Genomic DNA, 12,714 nt, shown 5'->3' with positions numbered 1-12,714 from the left:
ATTTGGCATAGCTGATCTCTAAATATACTTGAATCAAGCCTGCAAATGTGGAACTATTTTGTTAGAACCTCCTTTACTTCAAAATTTCCACTAGGGGGAGCTACCACTATGTGGTTTATTGACTGTGTACTTTTTTTTTTTTTTTTTTAAATAATTATGATAAGGTTAGTATTTACTGGTCACCCACAAACTTAATCTTAATAAAGTTCACCTTGTTATCTTTTAGAAAATAGTAATGCATATTTTGCAAAAGAACCTGAAGTCTTAACCAAAAACTTTAGGAGTAAGTAAATATAGGAAGAAAAAGAAACTCATAATTTGCATAATGGCAACAAAGCATCTAAATTAAACTGTGATGGAAAAAGAATCTAAAAATAAAGCAAGACATGCTGTATGAAATTTGAAAGATGTCATTGTTATTAAGATTTATAAAATTATTTTGGTCCTGTCTTATTTGTTGTGCATTCTTATTCTTATTTTAAATGAATATTTAATACATATTTAAGAACAATTAAAGATTACCTTATAAACATGGTCCCTGAATCTCTGTTTCTTATAAAGGAACACATTATGAGAGACAAATATTTTCACCCATGGGGAGTTTCAGGAGCACGTGGAGCCTTACGGGATAAGTATATTCATTTAATAAATAACACAAAATAAGCATAATCATAATGTCAACAACAACAATAATAATAGCAACCAACTGGGCACCAGTTGCTGTGCCATCACTCAACATGTAGAATCGTATGTAATCATTCCAATTATATTCGAAGTGTTGGTTTCAGATACAATGATGGGGCTGACCTGGGTGTCCCCTTTGTCATGTGCTGACTCATGAAATGCGTTAGGACAGAAGCAGCATTGCAGCAGTTTTCCATTCATGCCATGGAAAGGTATGAATGATAAAGGCATCCCTCAAAGTGGAGTCCCTAAGGTATCAGTAAGTGAAACGTGTTTCTAATTTGGGGTTGCCTTTCCCCGGGGATCTTACATACAAGGTGTTGTGAGTTATTAAAGGTCCTCAGATTTCATGTCTTGCCTCCTGACATCAGATAAAGTGGCAAATGACATTTTTTGAATCAGCATTGTCCCATCATAACAGATGGCCGTTAGCTCAGTCTACAGGGAATCAGCTTATTGTCTTCCATATGAAAATAAGCAGGTCAGCATTCTAAATCCTGAAATGACAACGGGAAAGATAGTTCATAGGACTCTGAAAACAGCATGTGAAATAATCAAAGGGTAGGGGGGAACTTTCTTAACCACAAAATATTTGTATTCAGTATGCCTTAACATTTCTTTGATTTAGAGCACATGAAATAAATAGTTGTATTTTGATACGAAGGCCTGGGGCTTGTCAATATTTAGCTCAGGGGTCTGAATTCTGGCTGCACAGCAAAATCATTCTGGAAAAATGTTTAAATTTCAGATGCTCAGGCATCCAGTTAAGTCAGAATTATTTTAGTTGAAACCCAGGCATTCATCATTTTTTAAGTTTCCCCCGTGATTCTAATGTGTGGTGTTTCTAATGTATGACCAATTGTATAATAATTGCACAGTAATTTTATAATCCATTTCCCAAACTTTCATGTAATAGGAATTGCCTCGGGATCTTGTTAAAATACAGGTGAAGATTCAGTAGGTCTGGGGCAAAGCCTGAGTGTCTGCATTTCTAACACGCTCCCAGAAGATGGCGATATAGCTGCTGACACACCACTCAGTAATTGGCAATGCGGGTGGGCTTTGGTCTCCATACAAGATAGACACAAAGCTCCTCAAATGCAGGGGTTCTTTCTGTTCATTTGCTGATCGTTATTGTTACTGGATGGTACAGAAGCTCTTGGAATGTTAAAACAAACAGAGCTTAGCTCCAACCTATCTTTTTAGAGTCGTTAGCTTTGCACCAGAACCTTCTAAAGACTCTCTGCTTAATCTGTTTTCTTTATTGAACTCTGGGCCAACAGACATTCAGATTTTTGCAGGAAGGAGTTTATAAACTAATAAAGTGTTATAAATCAATGGAAGCACAAGATTGTGCCTTTACATTACCTGCCCAATTATTGTGTCACTAGTTATTGTAAGTACAATTAGGTTCATGGATATTTGACATGCTTTTCTACCAAGTCAGAAACTGTGGGGCAGGAGAAAGCCGAACTGATAGAGTGACTAATATATTCTGTTAGACTAGACTATCTGCACCACCAGAGCAGAGCCCGGTCTGTCCTGAACATTATTGCATGTTCCTAGCACAATATGTAATACACAATAAATATGCTATGAGCTTTGAATACTGTATTTAATTTCGTCCTTCATATAATGATGACTAACATGTATTCAATGCTTACCATGTGCCAAGCAGTGGTCTAAGTACCTTACATCTGTTTATTGATTCATTTACTATTTATAACAACCCAGTAAAGCAGATGACAATCTCCATTTTAGAGATATAGGAAGTGAAGCACAGAGAGGTCAAGTGATTTATCCAAGTTCACACAGTCATTAAGCAATAGAAACAGACATTAAATCCACTCTGGTTCCAGAGCCTGTGATCTTCACCAGTATCCTGTTAATGTTCATAACAAAAATATATGATAAGTACTATTATAACGTCACTCATTTACAGGTGAGGAAACAAAGGCACAGAGACTCTAAGCAACTCACCCAAAGTCACGTAGATAATAATCGATGAAACCAGGATTTAAACCCAGGAAGATTCAAATCCAGGTTATAAATCCAGAGCCTTTGTTCTTAACCACTAATTTATAGTTTCTCAATTAGCCTGTTAGTTAGAAACCACTTACTAGGTGTGAAAAGAGCTCTGAAAAAATGTAAGTGCCATAATCAAATATCAAACTGGAATTATTGGCAGAGGATGAGTTGAAACTCACATTTATTTTCTTTAAATTCTAAGTTCCTCTTCTCCTGGCTTTTGAAACCAGTAGAGAACTTTGTCAAATAATAGAAAATGCTTACCTCCAAAGAGCCTCATGAGACTCTTCTGTGAATTTAATTTCTCTTCTACATTCTTCTGCAGGTATATTATGGGTTGTTCACACTGTAGAGGGTAGACTAATGTCAAAAAATTAATCATATGATTCTGAAAGGCACATAATAACACTCCTTCCTCTGGAAAATCAGAACGTCTGCTAGGCCAGGAGGCTAAGTTAGGAATCAGGGTAGAGGGGAGAGGCATAAGAGAAGGGTGGCTGGCGACGCTGACTTCACCTGTGACAGGCCAGTGAATTTAGAGGTGGAATCATCAGCCTGCTTTTAATGACTTGCTTTTAAGACAAAGAAGTGGAAGTTTATGTTGGAGGTATCAACTATCACTGACATTTGAGAAACTGGTTGTTCAGAAAGACACAGATAGGGTCCATGTCAGCTGGCAGTAACAGTGGGATTTTCCTTGTTGTTGTTGTTAAGTTCTAAAAACCAACATATAGGACAAATTATAAATCTGGACTCTTAAATTGTCAGCTTTCTGTGAGTGGGTAGGAAAGGGATTCCTTGCTTTGTTTTTCTGACCTTCCCAGAAGAGCTTTCCATTTTAGCTTCAATGATAATGAACACAAACTGGGGTTAATAAATAGGTATACTTCCCCTGGCCTCTACACTCCTTCCAATTTCAGATCCATTTCACTGGCCATTATGTGTCTGGAGCAATAGGGAAAGAAAACATCTAAGTAAACCATTTTCTTCTTTTGATCTGTACCATGCCTGAGAAAGCAGCAGGATAGGATAGGAGGTGAGAGGCATATTACTTTGCCACCTGAATACACGAAATTAGTCAACACTGGCATTTTTAAATTGAAGAAATTAAATGGTGCCATGGATCTAATATGCCATATCTATTTGCCTGCAAATGTCCTTCTGGGAAGCTACAGTAGGTGGATGAAGTACAATAACTAGATTTCAAATTTATTACAACTTAGCACAATCTTTGGTTTTCTGGTAGATTTCAGTCGTTTAATAATAAAAGGTTTCTGGATAATGGATTTCGGTATGACTTTACTCTATTTAATATTACATTCATTCAACAACTATAGAGTGCCTACTGTCAAGCAATGGCCTAGGCCTTAGGAATACAGAGGTAAACCATACATATCAGGTCTCCTTTTATACATTTTACTTTCTTCACATTTTATCTCTTAATATAAATTGGCATCAATAGAGATTTATCTGTGTGGGATTTATAATGGCAGGCAAAAAAAAGTAGCAGGAAACAGATAAGCCTTGAAATCAGCAGACTTGGATTTATGTCCTCGGAACACCAGACATTTGCTCTATGTTTTATTAAGCAATTAACTTCATTTTTTCAACTGAGCATATTCAGTAATAAAAATGGGATAATAATACTTATTGTAAACTTTGGTGATTATGAATATAAGTAATTTGACACCAAACCTAAAACATATTTGGCACTAAATAATCATTCTGATAATAATAATAATCCTTAATATTTATATAGCACTGCCTATTTTGACAAGAATTCTCATATACATTATTACTTTTGATTCTAATATATGTATATATATACATATATACACATATTCATATATATACATATATACACATATTCTATATATGTATATATATACACATATTCTATATATGTATATATATACACATATATACATATATTCTATATATGTATATATATACGTGTATATATGTATAATGTCAGTATATATATATATGTAGAATGCCAGTATTTTACTGAGGATTTTTGCATCGATGTTCATCAGGGACGTTGGTCTAAAATTCTCTTTTTTTGTTGTATCTCTGCCAGGCTTTGGTATCAGGATGATGCTGGCCTCATAAAATGAGTTAGGGAGGATTCCCTCTTTTTCTATTGATTGGAAGGAATGGTACCAGCTCCTCTTGTACCTCTGGTAGAATTCAGCTGTGAATCCGTCTGGTCCTGGACTTTTTTTAGTTGGTAGGCTATTAATTATTGCCTCTATTTCAGAGCCTGTTATTGGTCTACTCAGGGATTCAACTTCTTCCTGGTTTAGTCTTGGGAGGGTTTATGTGTCCAGGAATTTATCCATTTCTTCTAGATTTTCTAGTTTATTTGCGTAGAGGTGTTTATAGTATTCTCTGATGGTAGTTTGTATTTCCGTGGGATCAGTGGTGATATCCCATTTATCATTTTTTATTGCATCTATTTGATTCTTCTCTCTTTTCTTCTTTATTAGTCTTGCTAGTGGTCTATCAATTTTGTTGATCTTTTCAAAAAACCAGCTCCTGGATTCATTGATTTTTTGAAGGGATTTTGTGTCTCTATCTCCTTCAGTTCTGCTCTGATCTTAGTTATTTCTTGTCTTCTGCTAGCTTTTGAATGTGTTTGCTCTTGCTTCTCTAGTTCTTTTAATTGTGATGTTAGGGTGTCAATTTTAGATCTTTCCTGCTTTCTCTTGTGGACATTTAGTGCTATAAATTTCCCTCTACCAACCGCTTTAAATGTGTCCCAGAGATTCTGATATGTTGTGTCTTTGTTTTCACTGGTTTCAAAGAACATCTTTATTTCTGCCTTCATTTCATTATGTACCCAGTAGTCATTCAAGAGCAGGTTGTTCAGTTTCCATGTAGTTGTGTGGTTTTGAGTGAGTTTCTTAATCCTGAGTTCTAATTTGATTGCACTATGGGCTGAGAGACAGTTTGTTATAATTTCTGTTCTTTTACATTTGGTGAGGAGTGCTTTACTTCCAACAATGTGGACAATTTTGGTAAGTGCAATGTGGTGCTGAGAAGAATGTACATTCTGTTGATTTGGAGTGAAGAGTTCTGTAGATGTCTATTAGGTCCGCTTGGTGCAGAACTGAGTCAAGTCCTGGAAATCCTTGTTAACTTCCTGTCTCGTTGATCTGTCTAATGTTGACAGTGGAGTGTTAAAATCTCCCATTATTATTGTGTGGGAGTCTAAGTCTCTTCGTAGGTCTCTAAGGACTTGCTTTATGAATCTGGGTGCTCCTGTATTGGGTGTTTATATATTTAGGATAGTTAGCTCTTCTTATTGAATTGATCCCTTTACCATTATGTAATGGCCTTCTTTGTCTCTTTTGATCTTTGTTGGTTTAAACCCTGTTTTATCGGAGACTAGGATTGCAACCCTTGCTTTCTTTTGTTTTCCATTTGCTTGGTAGGTCTTCCTCTATCCCTTTATTTTGAGCCTATGTGTGTCTCTGCACATGAGATGGGTCTCCTGAATACAGAACACTGATGGGTCTTGACTCTTTATCCAATATGCCAGTCTGTGTGTTTTCATTGGGTTATTTAGCCCATTTACTTTTAAGGTTAATATTGTTATGTGTGAATTAGATCCTGTCATTATGATGTCAGCTAGTTATTTTGTTTGTTAGTTGATGCAGTTTCTTCCTAGCATCGATGGTCTTTACAATTTGGCATGTTTTTGCAGTGGCTGGTACCAGTTGTTCCTTTCCATGTTTAGTGCTTCCTTCAGGAGCTCTTGTAAGGCAGGCCTGGTGGTGACAAAATCTCTCAGCATTTGCTTGTCTATAAAGGATTTTATTTCTCCTTCACTTATGAAGCTTAGTTTGACTGGATATGAATTTCTGGGTTGAAATTTCTTTTCTTTAAGAATGTTGAATATTGGCCCCTGCTTTCTCCTGGCTTGTAGAGTTTCTGCTGAGAGATCTGCCGTTAGTCTGATGGGCTTCCCTTTGTGGGTAACCAGACCTTTCTCTCTGGCTGCCCTTATCATTTTTTCCTTCATTTCAACCTTGGTGAATCTGACAATTATGTGTCTTGGGGTTGCTCTTCTCGAGGAGTATCTGTATTTCCTGAATTTGAATGCTGACCTGCTTTGCTAGGTTGGGGAAGTTCTCCTGGGTAATATCCTGCAGAGTGTTTTCCAATTTGGTTCCATTCTTCCTGTCACTTTCAGGTACACCAATCAAACATAGATTTGGTCTTTTCAAATAGTCCCCTATTTCTTGGAGGCTTTGTTCATTTCTTTTTATTCTTTCTTCTCTAAATTTCTCTTCTCACTTCATTTCATTCATTTGATCTTCAATCACTGATACCCTTTCTTCCCCTTGATCGAATCAGTTACTGATGCTTGTGCATGCATCACACAGTTCTCGTGCCATGGTTTTCAGCTCCATCAAGTCATTTAAGGTCTTCTCTATGCTGTTTATTCTAGTTAGCCATTCATCTAATCTTTTTTCAAGGGTTTTAGCTCATTTGTAATGAGTTCCAACATCCTGCTTTAGCTCAGAGAAGTTTGTTACTACCAATCTTCTGAAGCCCACTTCTGTCAACTCATCAAAGTCATTCTCCATCCAGCTTTGCTCAGTTGCTGGTGAGGAGCTGTGATGCTTTGGAGGAGAAGAGGTGCTCTGATTTTTAGAATTTTCAGCTTTTCTGCTCTGGTTTCTCCCCATCTTTGTGGTTTTATCTACCTTTGGTATTTGATGATGGTGACCTACAGATGAGGTATTGGTGTGGATGTCCTTTTTGTTGATGTTGATGCAATTCCTTTCTGTTTGTTAGTTTTCCTTCTAACAGTTAGGACTCTCAGCTGCAGGTCTGTTGGAGTTTGCTGAAGGTCCACTCCAGACCCTATTTTCCTGGGTATTACCAGTGGAGGCTGCAGAACAGCAAATATTGCACAACAGCAAATGTTGCTGCCTGATCCTTCCTCTGGAAGCTTCATCTCAGAGGGGCATCTAGCTGTATGAGGTGTCAGTCAGCCCCTACTGGAAGGTGTCTCCCAGTTAGGCTCCTCGTGGGTCAGTGACCCACGAGGAGGCAGTCTGTCCATTCTGAGATCTCAAACTCCATGCTGGGAGAAACACTGCTCTCTTCAAAGCTCAGTTGGAAATGCAGAAATCACCCATCTTCTGCATCACTCATGTTGGGAGCTGCAGACTGGAGCTGTTCTTATTCGAACATCTTCATCCACCCCATATCTTTAAATTAAAGGCAATAAATTTGGGTCAGCTTCACTTTAATCCAAATCCTCTAATGAATATATTTGATACCCATTTTAAAAGGTGTTTAGAAAAGGTAAATTTTTCTTCTAAATTGACACAGGCCATCGATGAAAACATTATTGTGAGTTTCTGCCTCATATCCTAAAATAAGCAAAACTTAAATAAAAAGGCATACAGGATCTAATTAACGTAATACAATGTTTTCAAAGAATTTTTGAAAAAATATATAAATAGAAAAACAAGAGAGGCTAATATTTTTCTGAAATTCCTTCTGTCACCCTGTCATTTTAGTGAGCATTTTTAACCCTGATGATTTTTCACAACTTGCTCAATTATTATTTCCAGTAACTAGATCCAGGTTTACATTACTGATAAACAATTAGATCTATGCTTCTGGAAATTTTGACACTCAAAAGAATCAATTTCAGTCTAGAGTGGGTCTATAAATTCCATATATATATATTCCTGTTGTTTTTCATGTTTTGCTTTGTCATATGTAGAAGAAATCCATTAAAAAGCAAAGATCATTTTATGGAAATACATGGAGACAGAATATTTCACACTAACAGAAACTAAAAGTCACCTGCACAAATCCATCATTTTACAGATGAAGAAACTGAGCCACAGGGATAAAAAGGACATTAAACTTTCTTGGGCATCTACTTACATGTCCTTGTGCTTTGCATATGCTTTTCTCATTGAATTAATTCTCTGCAATAAGTTTATCAGATTGGTACAGTATTACAATAGCAATTTACAGGTGAAGAAACTGGCACTAGAATGATTAAATAACATTCAAGTGTTGTAACTAGGATTTGGGTGTTATTTACCTAAATAGTTTTGTCACTTTATTGCATTGCCAATGTTTCTGATTCACTTCAATGGAAGAGTCTCTCCGTGTTTGGTGGAGGAGCCCACAGGAAGATGGTCTGTTTGGAGAGCTGCAGGGTGATGTGCAGTGGAAGCTGAAAGAGTAAGAGTAGAAAGTGGGCCCGGTGGAAATAAAATATGTTTAAAGGACTGTTGTCCACAATTTGGAAACTGTAGTCTATAATCTTTCCTTAAGGGTCAGAAACTGACCTATCCTGAAAATATGATGATTGTCTCAAGACTCTCATCATATTTTCTACATGAATTCCATAAGACTGTTAGAAAGCCATTGAGCTATTCTGGAGCCTCTGTGTATTTTAGTGTTTATCCACACCAGCCACTGTGCTACTGCTTTATATATTATGATATCACAGGATCTTCAAAATAGTGCTGTTTTGTTTTACTTTATTTTTTAAATTTTATTTTGAGTTGAAAAATAAACACTGTATATGTTTATCATGTATTACATGTTGTTTTGAAATATATATTCATTGTGGAATGGCTAAATAGAACAATAGCACTATTCTAGATATCATGATTGCTATTATTATTGTAATTATCATTACTACTCTCCAAGTGAAGAAACCAAGGTCAGTAGGATTAAGCAACTTTTGTAGGGTGATGCAACAAAATTGACAGAAGCAAGATTCAGATCATGTTCTCTGACTCCATCACCTACACAGTGACTTTGCCCCTCACTCAGAAAGACTGCCTGTGACTTACTATAGTTTGATTTTTATCATTCTTCTTTGAAACTTTAAAAACACATTGAAAAAATCTTATGCCTTTCTCTTTTTTTGGCATATCTTTAACAGACATCAACATATCTGAGGCAATGGATGTAGATGTCACCAGTTGACAGGTTTTCAGCTGGGTCATTTTCCTTTTTTTTTTCTTTTTTTAAAAGTATTTATTTATTTATTTATTTTTGAGACGGAGTCTTGCTCTGTTGCCAGGCTGGAGTGCAGTGGCACGATCTCTGCTCACTGCAACCTCCGCCTCCTGAGTTCAAGCGATTCCCCTGCCTCAGCCTCCTGAGTAGCTGAGACTACAGACGTACACCCACATGCCAGGGTAATTTGTTGTTGTTGTTGTTGTTTGTTTTTGTTTTTGTTTTTGTTGTTTTGTATTTTAGTAGAGATGGGGTTTCACCATGTTGGACAGGATGGTCTCAATCTCCTGACCTCGTGATCCACCCGCCTCGGCCTCCCAGAGGGCTGGATTACAGGCGTGAGCCACCGCGCCTGCCTCAGTTCAGTCATTTTCTAACACATTATTTTATAACTCTCTTATGATAATAAGGTCTTTGTTTTCCCTTTAGCAACACCAAAAATCATTTGAGTCAGGAGATCGAGACCATCCTGGCTAACACGGTAAAACCCCGTCTCTACCAAAAAGAAAAATAAAAATAAACTAGCCGGGTGTGATGGCGGGCGCCAGTAGTCCCAGCTACTCCGGAGGCTGAGGCAGAAGAATGGCGTGAACCCGGGAGGTGGAGCTTGCAGTGAGCTGAGATCGCGCCCAGCCTGGGCGACAGAGTGAGACTCTGTCTCAAAAAAAAAAAAAAAAAATTAATAGATAGCAGTAAGCCTAATTGAAAACATTGAATGATATTTTGTAATACTTAAAGCTATCAAGTAGCTGAAAAAGTTATTAATTTTTTAATTGATTTTAAAATTATGTATTTCTAGAAAAGTTGAGGTGTGAAATAGAGCACCTCATATCTCCATCAGATGTCAAATCAGATTGAAAATTTTAAAGATGTTTTAAAATATATTTCTGGGTTTTGTTCTTGCAGATGCTATTGTTTGGAAATAAATCTAAGAAAACAGAGCCTAACAGTTTGAGCCAAATTCCACCCATGCTCCATTCCCACCCATGTTGCCACCCTTTTTGTGTTCTTCATGGAAATGTCTCCTTTCTACTCTCAAATTACAGAGCCGCCTCTCTCTAGATGTTTCTGTTTTTATTCATAAACCTGAAAATTCTCTTGTGATATGAACACACCAATGCCAACTGAAGAGGGGAATGGTTGAAACAGCAAACTTAAACATAATTGCTGCCACTGCTGTTTTTTGTCCAAATACGTGTTTCTTTTTCAAAATAAAGAAATGAAAACAAAGTGGTTTATTATTCTCGGTAGTAAATTGGTGGTGGACAGTAAGGTTGCATTTTCTCTTGTGTTTGCAATTGATCTTATGTGCACTGAGTTATATATGAAAATGTTCTTGCTACCTAAGGAAAATGAGCTCTCATTATATAAATGAGTTTATTAAAACCCTACTGCCTTAGGCAAGTTGGCAGTTTTTTATCAATCTCCAAATTTAAACATCTCTAAAATAAGAAATGACAAAACATCTACAAGAGATGCTCCAGCTTATCCTGGCCCCAGATTCATTGACTCTCTCTTCCATGCTTTGGGGGATTATGACTATTAAGCAGCATATCTAACTCGTTGACACTCAGATCATGTCTCTCTTTTATCGGCCTATGAGGGAGAGAAAATAAAATAGGACTTCTATGTAGTGTCCTAATGGTTACTCACACAGATTGATCTCCTCCTTGAATCTGAGATTAGTTTTACCATGAGACTTGAATATTTTACTGAGGTTAGGGGTTAGGATAAAAGGGGGTCAATCATTCTTACTATCTTGTGTTGGGTGACATAAAATCATCCAACAGGTGAGACATGGGAGATACTTCTATTATATCTCACTGCAGTGAGTAATTATCATTGATGAATAACAGACACTGATTTGAAAAGCACTCACCTTTCCACAGCCAGTAGGGCCTTAACAATTAAGAAAATGTTTCATAATATATCAGCGAAGGAGACAGCTTTTACTATGAAAACTATGATTAGCTTCCAAGCCACGTAAATGTGGGTTTGCTCTGAGCCTTTGAGTATCAGGAACTTGAAGCTGAAAGACTTCTAGAGATCATCCAGAATTCCTAATGTTATATATGAATCTTCTCTAGGGTACTCTAGTCAATGGTTGTTCAAAATACACTTGAGTACCTCTAGAGACAGGTAGCCACACCCAGGATAGCTCATTTCATATTGGATAACTCTTGAAATTATATTGATCAAAATATTTATACGATATACTTTAGGATTTGATGTTTTAGATTACTTCCTATAATTTAAAAATAGTAATCACTGATTGTGTTCTTTCTTCTTCCGGCCGAACATCCCAAGTTGCATCAACCATTGTGTGTGTGTGTGTGTGTGTGTGTATGTGTGTGTGTGTGTGTGTGAATTTCTTTTTACCGTCCAGTATATCTGTGTTTCTTTTTTTAATCCCTTTTTTGTCTTGTTGATATTTATGAGGATCATTTTAAATTTCGCTTTGTAACGGGATGTTTTTTAGTAGTGAGCATTTCTGTCAGTATCACAAATAACCAGTGAGTGTCGCTGTTCTAACACAGACAAACACTTGTGGGCCTGTCATATAATGATCAACAACATTCTTGCATAAGCCATAAGCACTTGTAATTATGTGGAACACAGGCAGTGGGCTGAATGAATCAAGGGTCCTCTTAATCCACCCACATTAGCTAATGTAGACATTTCAGACAGATTTACTGGTGCCTTTTTATTGTCACTAGTCTACTTTAGTTTTCCAAGATGATAATTCATTTTGTTCTCCCTTCAAAATAAAAGACTGTCATTTTCCCCAAAATGCTCTTCCTACCACTCAACTTGTATAGTTTGTAAACAACTTTTTCTCTTGATTTCAATCATTCATTCAGTGGGTTACTACTACAAAGGGAAAGGCAATAATTCTGAGTATCCATCTGTACCAAGTTTCCTTCCAAGAACTCCATGTGTATCATTTCTTTTAACACCACAACAATGCAATGAGGGAGTCATTATTCATGC

General features: G+C 36.8%; 1 long non-coding RNA gene across 1 annotated transcript; it reads right to left on the bottom strand.

The window, feature by feature from the left end:
- Positions 1-629: 629 nt before the first annotated feature.
- On the bottom strand, positions 630-3,024 carry LOC116476418 (uncharacterized). Its single transcript, XR_004250214.1, has 3 exons — positions 2,977-3,024; positions 2,349-2,566; positions 630-1,181 (listed from the first exon to the last, which is right to left on the bottom strand). It is a non-coding gene; the product is annotated as an uncharacterized LOC116476418 (long non-coding RNA).
- Between the last annotated feature and the right edge of the window lie 9,690 nt (positions 3,025-12,714).

This window comes from Hylobates moloch, unplaced genomic scaffold (genome assembly GCF_009828535.3).
Source record: "Hylobates moloch isolate HMO894 unplaced genomic scaffold, HMol_V3 SCAFFOLD_11, whole genome shotgun sequence".
In the NCBI taxonomy this organism is placed as follows: domain Eukaryota; kingdom Metazoa; phylum Chordata; class Mammalia; order Primates; family Hylobatidae; genus Hylobates; species Hylobates moloch.
The sequence above is the reverse complement of the archived record's forward strand: the minus strand, read 5'-3'. Positions and strand labels throughout refer to the sequence as shown.